We start from the raw sequence: 10,147 nt of genomic DNA, 5'->3' as shown, positions 1-10,147 counted from the left end.
ATGTTTGGGAACTTACTCGATGTATGGTTGAACATCATCAATATTTTATAAGACTAGGCGATGTGCTTCATCTCTATCAGATTTATTTACTTCAGAAACAACACCACATCTACCACCTTTACTTATTTCAAACTCAATTTGAGAAAAACATAGTCCAATGCTCACAACACCTGATAAGTATTCTGAGCAAAACTCCATTGCTTCTTCAACGATGTAGGATTCAACTATGCAACCCTCAGGTCTACTTCTATTTCTAACATAACCTTTTAAAACCTTCATATACCGTTCAAATGGGTACATCCATCTCAAGTATACTGGTCCACACAATTTTACTTCTCTCACCAAATGAACTATTAAATGAACCATTATGTCAAAAAATGAAGGTGGGAAATACTGCTCCAACTCACACATAGTTACCACAATATTTGTTTGAAGATTGTCCAACTTCGACACATCTACCACTTTACAACAAATGGATGTAAAGAAAAAACATAGTTTGGTAATTGCATATCGAACTTTTTTGGGTAACACAGAACGGATAGCTACCGATAGAAGATGTTCAAGTAGTGTATGATGGTCATGAGACTTCATTCCAACTAAATTCAAAATTTTCATATCTACCATAGAAGAAATATTTTAAGAATAACCTTCTGGTACTTTCACATTCGACAAAGAATGACATACAATTCATTTTTCTTCTTTAGACAGGGTATAACACGCAGGTGGTAAATAGGTTCGTCTCTCACCAACCTCTGGTTGTAACTTACTGCATATACCCATTACTTTTAAATTCAACCGAGCTTTGATTCCATCCTTACTCTGACCAGGAATATTCAGCAATGTACTAATTAAGCTATCCGACACGTTTTTCTCAATGTGCATTACATCCAAGTTGTACCGCAAAACCAAATGCTCCCAATACTCATGCTCAAAAAAAATAGATTTCTTCTTCCAACAACCTGTCGCACCATCTAGAACCTCCTTTGTTTTTTCACGTCTAACATTTTTTCTCTTATTTGTAAAATTTCTAGGTTTTCCGAACTTGCATTGGACTTTGTTCAACTTTGTTAACAATTGTCCTCCAAGTAAAGGTGGTGGAGCCTTTCCAAATTCAGGTTTACCGTTAAAGGCATCTGTCAAGCTTCGAAATTTATGTTTTTCGGATAAGAACTTTCGGTGTCCCATATAACAAATCTTTCTAGAATGTTTTAAATATTCAGAATGAGTCCCTTCTTCACAAAGGGGACATGCCTTGTACCCTTTCACACTAAATCCATAAAGATTACCTAAGGCTGGAAAATCATTAATAGTCCACAACAACACTGCTTTAAGATTAAAATTTTCTTTCTTATAAGCATCGTAAGCATTAACCCCCTCATACCACAATGTGCTCAAATCATCAATTAAAGGAGCTAGGTATACATCAATATCATTTCCAGGTTGTTTAGGACCAGATGCCAACAAGGTCAACATGGTAAACTTCCTCTTCATACACAACCATGGAGGTAGATTATAGATGACTAGTATTACAGGCCAACAACTATATTTACTACTAAGGGAATTTTGTGGATTAATTCCGTCAGTAGAAAGACCCAAACGAATATTCCTCGGTTCATTCCCAAATTCTGGCAATTTAACATCTACTGTTTTCCAAGCTGGCGAGTCAGCTGGATGTCTTAGCTTGCCATCCTTTACTCTATCTTTAGCATGCCAAATTAAATTTTTAGCATGATCATCATTTCGGTACAACCTAACTAAACGAGGTATCGGTGATAGATACCATAAAACCTTTGCAGAGACACCTTTTCTAACTGCATCTGAATTTTTTTTCTTTTTCCATCTAGACTCGCCACATGTCGAACATGCAATTGCATCAACAAATCTCTTTTGATATAATATGCAATCATTAGGACAAGCATGTATTTTTTCATATTGCATGCCTAACGAACGCAATGTCTTCTTCGCTTCATAAAATGAAGACGGCATTTCATTACCTTCGGGTAATAATTCTCCTAAAAATGTTAACAACTCTGTCATTCCCTTATCACTCCACCCATGTTTGGCTTTTAAGTTATACAACCTAAGCAGTGCTAATAATTTAGTGAACCTTGTACAATTAGGGAAAATAGGTTTCTCAGCATCTTCTAAGATTGACTGAAATTTAATTGGATCCACATGTGATTCATATTGTGCATTATCAATCATCTCTGCAACATCATCAACTTCATAATCAACATCAAAATACTTATTATTCTTAGATGGTCCCTCATCAGTCCATTTCATTCTTTCACCGTGCAAAAACCATACTTTATAACTTTTGTCGATTCCATTCCTAAATAAGTGGTCTTTTATTTTAAAAATTGGCATCCTCACAATGTTACCACGCTTAACAAATGGACAAGGAATACTATTAGAAGATTGAGTATTTCTTGCACAAAATTCCAAGAAAAACTCAACTCCATTCCTATATTTCATGGATAACCTATCCGCTGACATCCAATCTCTATCCATTGTCAAACTTCACACAACAACAAAAAAACAAACAAACAAAGCAACAAACATTAACAATTAAGTTCGTGGATTACTTAATTGACAAGTAAATAAAGGAAACAACATGTCCAAAAAAATTTGGGCAACATTTCCCCTATTTCTATCACATTTCCCAAATTTAAAATGTGTATTTATATAGCACATGGTATACACAAAAATATCCAACTAATCAATCAAACATGCATAATTCTCAAATTACTATATCCTAAAAAAAATTGACCAGCATTCCCTATTTCTATCATATTTCCCTAAATTTAAATAAACATATATTCATCACATGAACACAACAACCCAATTAATCAATCAAACATGCATAATTCTCAAACTACTAAATCTTACAAAAAATTGGGCAGCATTTTCCCTATTTCTATCATATTTCCCAAAATATAAATAAACCTATATTCATCACATATATACAACAAATCAAGTAATCAATCAAACATGCACAATTACAGCCTTATATCACCGCAGCACACAGTCTCAGATCCTATCTCCACTATTTTATAATGTGTACATGCTACTAAGTTCAATATATTAATTATACATTAAGGTTTAAAATATTATCTCTAATATAAAATCCTCCAAAGCTTGATCTCACCAACAAAGTTGTCAACAAAATACCTACTCAAATATAACAATATACAAAAAAAATAATAAAAACGTTAACAAAATATAAAGAAAAATATCATAAAGCTATATTGTAACTAAATAAACAATAAAATGCTTAAAGAAAACAAATAATTTGTTATATGTACTCATTTGTTTACTTAAACCCGAAATAATTTTTTTTTTTTTTAAAGTTAACAACTCACATAAATAAAAATCGACTATAAATATCCTAACTAAATCAATAATAAAATATAACTTCAAAAAACAAACAATTTTAATATATACCTATTTAACCAATTAAACCCAAAATTTAAAAATAATTTTAAAATGTTAACAAAATATAAACAAAAATTTACTAATAATAATCAAAATAAACAATTAATAAAATGAAACTTATACAAAATATATACATTAATCTATATATATACTCATTTACATAGTAAATTCGAAATTTAATTAAATTTAAAAAAAAAAGTTAATAAAACTATCTAAAAATTAAAAATCCGAAATATAGTCAATTTATAAAAAAAAAATTCACAAAAATTATATTTAAATCATAAAAATTAATAAAATTACACTTACTTGTGGTAATTGAGCAATGTGGGTTCTTGATGTAGAAAACCCCAAAAATCCAATAAAGATTTTGGGTTTTCAAACTATAATCTTCAAAAAACAAAATCTATACAAAAAAATCCAAAAAAACTATATATAAGTTTCATAAACATATATAAATCATTATTTTAACATTAAAATTGAAAAAAAAAAAAAAAAAAAAGGCTAAAAACGTACCTAAATGTGGAGAACCTCGGTGGGCGCCGCTGGTTTGGGAAGAAAACGCAGTCTGAAACGGTTTGAGTGAAATGGGGCTCGGCTGGGGACGAAGAGGGTTTTAATATTGGAGACCCAGTTGTGTCAGTGGCCCACTGACGGTAACGGAGCATTTTCGTCAGTGCCCCACTGACGCAAACGCTCTGTTATCGTCAGTGGGCCACTGACGCCGTTAACGGCCCGTTTGCGTCAGTGCACCACTGACGCAAACGGTCCCATTAAACAGCGTCAGTGTACGTTATGACGCAATTGGGCCCTCATTTGTGGCAGTGTCGAACTACCACAAATGCTAATTCTTGGTCAACAACGTCAGTCAACTGCGTTGACTAACGCATTTGACTGACACAATTGCCCTTTTTTGTAGTAGTGAACTATGGTAAAATTAAAAATATATATAACAATGCGGTGCAGTGCAGTTTGAATTGCATTTATAAAATTCAAAACTGCAAACTGCACCGTACCGTACCATGTGATTTGGAAAAAATACAATACACAACTGCACCGTGAAAAGTTCCAAACTTCAAATTTTAATGTAGTATGGTGTGGTTTTATGACCACTCCTAAATTTCACTAACACTTTCTTTAATGGAATTTACCAAGGTTGTTTTTTTCTTATCCCTTTATATTTTTCTCTTTTATACTAAATCTCTTTCCTCTCTTATTGATGAGACTAAAAAAGAGAGGGCATAAGAGACAAGAAAATCATAACTATAGTTTAAATCTTTATTCTAATTCTCAGACAATTAAGTAAAAGAAATTAGATAGGAAAGTGTTAAAGTAAAAAAAATTATACATATTTATATAATATTTGCGAAAAGTAAAGAATATATATTAAATTGAAGCCAATGTCCTCATCAAATATTAAGAATTAAAAAGGCACACCCTTCTCAACCCATTTAACATTTTTATTTACACATGATTAGGTTATTAATATTTAAAAAATTGCTATTTTTACATACTTTGAATTTTACAAATATTAAAGTAAAATATTGTATTTTAATAATTTTGATACTAATGAAAAAAAAAATTTAATTGTTTATGTCTATTTGCTCTTATTTAGAGAAAATTAAAATTAAAATTTGTGATAAGTTTTTCTAGTCTTAAAAAACATTAAGTTCCATAAAGTGTGAAAAAATAAATTTTTAAAAAAATATTTATAAATAAGTAATTTTGTACTAAATAAAAATTTAGGTGTAAAAAGATATTTTTAAAACTATAAAGCTTATAAATATATTTATTGAGAAAGGAATTGGGGAGAGAAAAAATTAATAAGACATACATATAATGTTGGGTTTTATGCTATTGTAAAATTATGTCGGGCATGTAACGCGATTTTATATTGTCAATAAAATAAGTAGAAATTTAGTTTGATAACCATGTTGTTTGCTTGTTTTATTACATGATTATTTGAATAATTCAAACATTTATAAAATATGGAACATATAAATAATTACAATTATAGTGACTAGGCCACAGTGGATTAATTGTAATTATATATTCAAAAGAATGAGTCTTGAGATTAAGTTAGTGCGTCAATCTTAATTCTAAGTGATTAATATTCTGCTAATTATATTATTCACATCTTTTGATTTGTTCATTACCAGCTTACCCTATAAACTAGCTCATACTTACATATTGGAGATTTTGTACTATAATTGAGTGAGATTATTTATCATAGACATGAAATCTATAGCTTCTGTTTAAGTAGTGAAACGATGATTTCCTTATAGCTTGATTCAAGTGTTAAATGATAGAGTACTCATTTCTGTAATTAAGTTAACGGAAATATAATTTACAAGGAACTTTGTGGGACTTAAAGATAATATACCAATGAAGGGTAAAACGGTAATTTGCACCCGTCTCATTAGTAGATCATTTATAGAGGATTGAATGGCTGTTATGGTATTATAACAATGGATAATGTATTTGCATTTGGTGTAAAGCGTTCTATGAATTCAATAGTACAATTGTGAATCTATAGTGGAGTCACGAGGAAATAAGGTAGTGAGATTATTTGTTATAAATAAACTCATGGTAACTTATTGGAGCTTGAGTTCATGGATCCATAGTCCCCATGTCATCTCTTATCAAAATGAACCTAATAGTCTTGAATAATTAATTTAATTATTAATTATAAAAATATCATATTGGCTAGGTCAATGAAAATAAATAATGATAAATTATTTATTGATATTTTGTGAGAAAAGAAATGGATGAAACATTGAGGATTTTATTGCAAAGACTACAAATGAGAGTATTATAGCCAATTGGGACAATTTTGTTAATATTGATAAATTAGTATTGATATTAATAAAATGAATTAAATAAAGGTCAAAATTATAATTGGTTAATTTTGACAAGTATTTAATTAATTATAATTATTAAATAATTAAAATAAAATAAGAAACTAAAACATATTTTATGTCTTAGCTAATTTCCTATATATGCTAGTGTTATAGAATGCATTAATTTAGATGAATTTGACAAGGTAAAAATTCACTCATAATATTCTATACATATTTGTCCTCTGTCTCTTAGTTTTCTCTCTATGAATTATATTCTCATGTGTTGAGAATTGCCAACATAAACACTAGGTTGTTTTAGAGAAAGACTTGGAAGGCTGTGGTATTGTTTCAAAGCAGTTTGGATTTCTTGCAATACCTAGCATTCAACAAGGACAAAAGGTTAGGGAATTCAAAGGGTGTAGTCTTTTTTTGTAGCATGTTCGTAAGTGTTCTAATCTCTATTGTGTTTTCTACGAATCTCTATATGAATATCACTTCTATACATGTATTTATGTTTTTTATTGTATGTTATTTTGTACAATAGAAAATATGCATATATACTTATATAAATGAGATCTTACAAAATTGACCGAGCTTAACCATAATCTTTAATAAAGGTAAGATTTAAAACATGAGTGGCAATTTGGGGTTGATAAACAACAACTTGATTTGGACAACACATGAGTTTTTGCCAGTTATGGTTGGAAGAGAGAGAGAGAGAGAGAGAAACATGCTGTTATGTCAAATATTTGCCATTTTATATTTAAGATACTTTGAATGGAACAACTTCCATACAAGCTGGTGGCTATATATTTGGTGATAAGTGCTCGAGTCTAGTAATAGCATAATCGAAGCTCAAGTTTATTACACAAACAATGCTCGAATAACATTATGCAAGATACTACTCGAGGTGATGTTTGGAGCAGCAACTTTAGTCATGGAAATAACAATTAAAAAGGTGATCAATCGCCATAAATGCCTAGCTCCAGATTCTTAACCACAGCTTAATTGGGTTGATTGTATTTGAATAGAGAATTGATATTATTTTTTTCTTATTTAACTTCTTAATTAGTTATATATTTTCTTATAATAATTAATATATAACGAATCATACAACTGCTTTTAGTTTTAGGGATTTGAATTGTAAAGACTCTTAAAAATAAGAAAGCCACAATGTATCATACATACAATTTTCATCAGCATACTAAAGCTCGACCAAATTGTACTCTCAAACAAGCTTACAGAAATTTCATGGTCATAGCTCACATGTAATGCCCTAACTAATTCTAAGACCCCGGACCATTAAAAACTACTAAGACATAACTACTATTTTGAAATACACGCATAAAATACTAGAACTTTATTATAATAATCCAAAATACGGGATCTCATTGTTATTACATCAAATCATAAGAAAAACTTAAACCTTTATTATAATCGTTCAAATACTAAATGCAGAAAACATAATTACATAAATTAAAAAGACTCAAAATATAAACTTCATCATCGATCTTCCAGCAATCTATCCATTCAGTCTATCCCCAATACACATGTCAAAGTTGTCATGAATCCATCCCGCCTATTAAGCTTATTTTCCTGCACCATCTAAAATAAAAGGAACGAGTCTAATGCCCAGCAAGGAGAATCTACTAAAATATAACATAAATCATAAGACTAAAAACATATACTATAAAAATATATGACCTAAAAACGTATATCATATAAACATAGGACTACAATATTGATGGCCATTAACTCATTAGCGTAGCATGTGATAAAACCATCTAGGTCCTCAGTCTACTAATTGAGGTAGGTTAGTTCACAAAATAGTATATGATAAATCATCTAGGTCATCAGTCTACTAATCGAGGTTGGTTTAATCATAACTCTAATCCACGATAATGATTAAAATCTTGGGATTTGATTTGTTATCTAAGCAACTATAATACCCAAGTGACTATAACATAAAACATATTCAAATACATATATAACATAGCACTATAACATATCATATCATATAAACATATCATAACACATATAATCTAAACTATTTTTCTTACCGAAAATCGGGATCTTGGAGTCAAGAACGGGATTGGAAAACTCCTAAAACCAACAGTAAGAATCATAAGTTTCTAAAGAAATGGAGACGAAAAGGAGATCTAAACCATCAAGATAGAAACTTACCGAAAAACCTTATGTTTCAAGAAACTTAAACACCTAACCAAAAGCAATAATAACAAGTTAGGATCTGGAAGAAAATAAAAGAACTATAACGAATTAAACCTGAGGATAAGAATACCTTGGATAGACTAGAACTTCGATCTACACCTCAATACAGAAATATCACTCTATCTTACTTCCCAAATGTTTAGAAAAGCTTAGATTGAAAAGCTTTTAATCCCAAAACCCTAGTGTTTTCTCTCTAGAATAAACTTAGCAGCTTGGAGGCTATGAAGAATGCTTGAATAATGAATGAAATAGCTGAGTGGAAGGTCTTATTTATAGAGTTCAAGAAGTGAAACTAACCCCTTTTAAAAAGAATAAATAAATGAATATTAATTGAATAAATTTGAATTTTCTGTTCATCAGATGCCCAGAACTCAGTCAAAAATGTTCAAGAGCAAGTCCAAGTTATTGAGGGCTGTTTTAAGCTCGGATTCCACGAAGTTTCAAAAATGCCACCAAGGACCGATATATCGCCCCCCATAGGTGATATATCTCCTACCCCTATGCCCCGAGCCTTCGTGGTTTCGTTCGTGCGAAGTTGACGTGTCTTCCGTATCAACCTTAGGCGACATATCGGCCCCTATAGCTGCGATATATCGGCATATGCTGATATTTTAAACATATTTTTGCACACTTTTAGCACACTTGAAGTTTTTTAAAACAACATTGACTGAGTAAAATGTGATCCTAACAGCTGCTGGAAGGTTCTAGAGCTTCTAGATCTATCTTTTATTAATTTCTTCCTCTAAAATTCTTAATAAACATGCATGTGACAAGTGTCACACTCTTAATTATTCTATCTAAACCTTAGGTTATGTTTATCCAAAAAACAGCTATTGATGACGTGGCAAGAATTTTCGACACGTGGCCGACACGTGGCAAAGATGCTACTCGCCAATCGACCATAGATATTTCCATACACGGAGTTCAAGTTTTATATACGATCAGCCTGGTGGTATACTCCGCTTATTTATGTGTAAATCTATACAGTTGTAATGATATCCAAGAATATCTCTTCATTATAACCTGAATATCCGTTTATTAAGGAAAGATATGATTAATTGACTCATGTAACCCTCCTTGAGCTTATAAATATACAAGAAATAGCTCACGGGGGGATCTTTGGATCTTTTTCTAAATTGTATTGCTATTATCCATCGTCTATATTGTTTCTCCTTCTAAGGTTTGTGAAACTCAAGAACCCTAGTTCTTTGATCATACCTTTGAATAACTCAATATTAATAATAGTATTAAGTGGACGTAGGTCATTACAAATCACTGGGGCTGAACCACTATAATTCTTTGTGTCCTTTACTTTCCATTAGATTGTTTTCTCAAGCATCGTACTAATCTCCTGTCGTTTATTTGACTCCGTGTCATTGACCAAAACGAGGGTCAACAGGTTATAATAAATATTATTTCTAGGACCAGCTATATTAATCAAACCTTATGTTAAAAACAATATTTCTAAACTATAGGTTAAACTTATAAAATCCATAACTATTTTTACAAGTTTCTAACTTAATCCCGGCTTGAACCAATAACCACAAAAACTAAAATACTACAAGCTTCTACTACTACTATCTACCTAAGTAAAATTCTTAGACGCCCATCACATAATCTAAAAGATTTCATATTAATGTACCATT

The sequence above is a fragment of the Humulus lupulus genome, chromosome X (genome assembly GCF_963169125.1).
Source record: "Humulus lupulus chromosome X, drHumLupu1.1, whole genome shotgun sequence".
Taxonomy (NCBI): domain Eukaryota; kingdom Viridiplantae; phylum Streptophyta; class Magnoliopsida; order Rosales; family Cannabaceae; genus Humulus; species Humulus lupulus.
Note: the sequence above shows the minus strand (reverse complement) of the source record.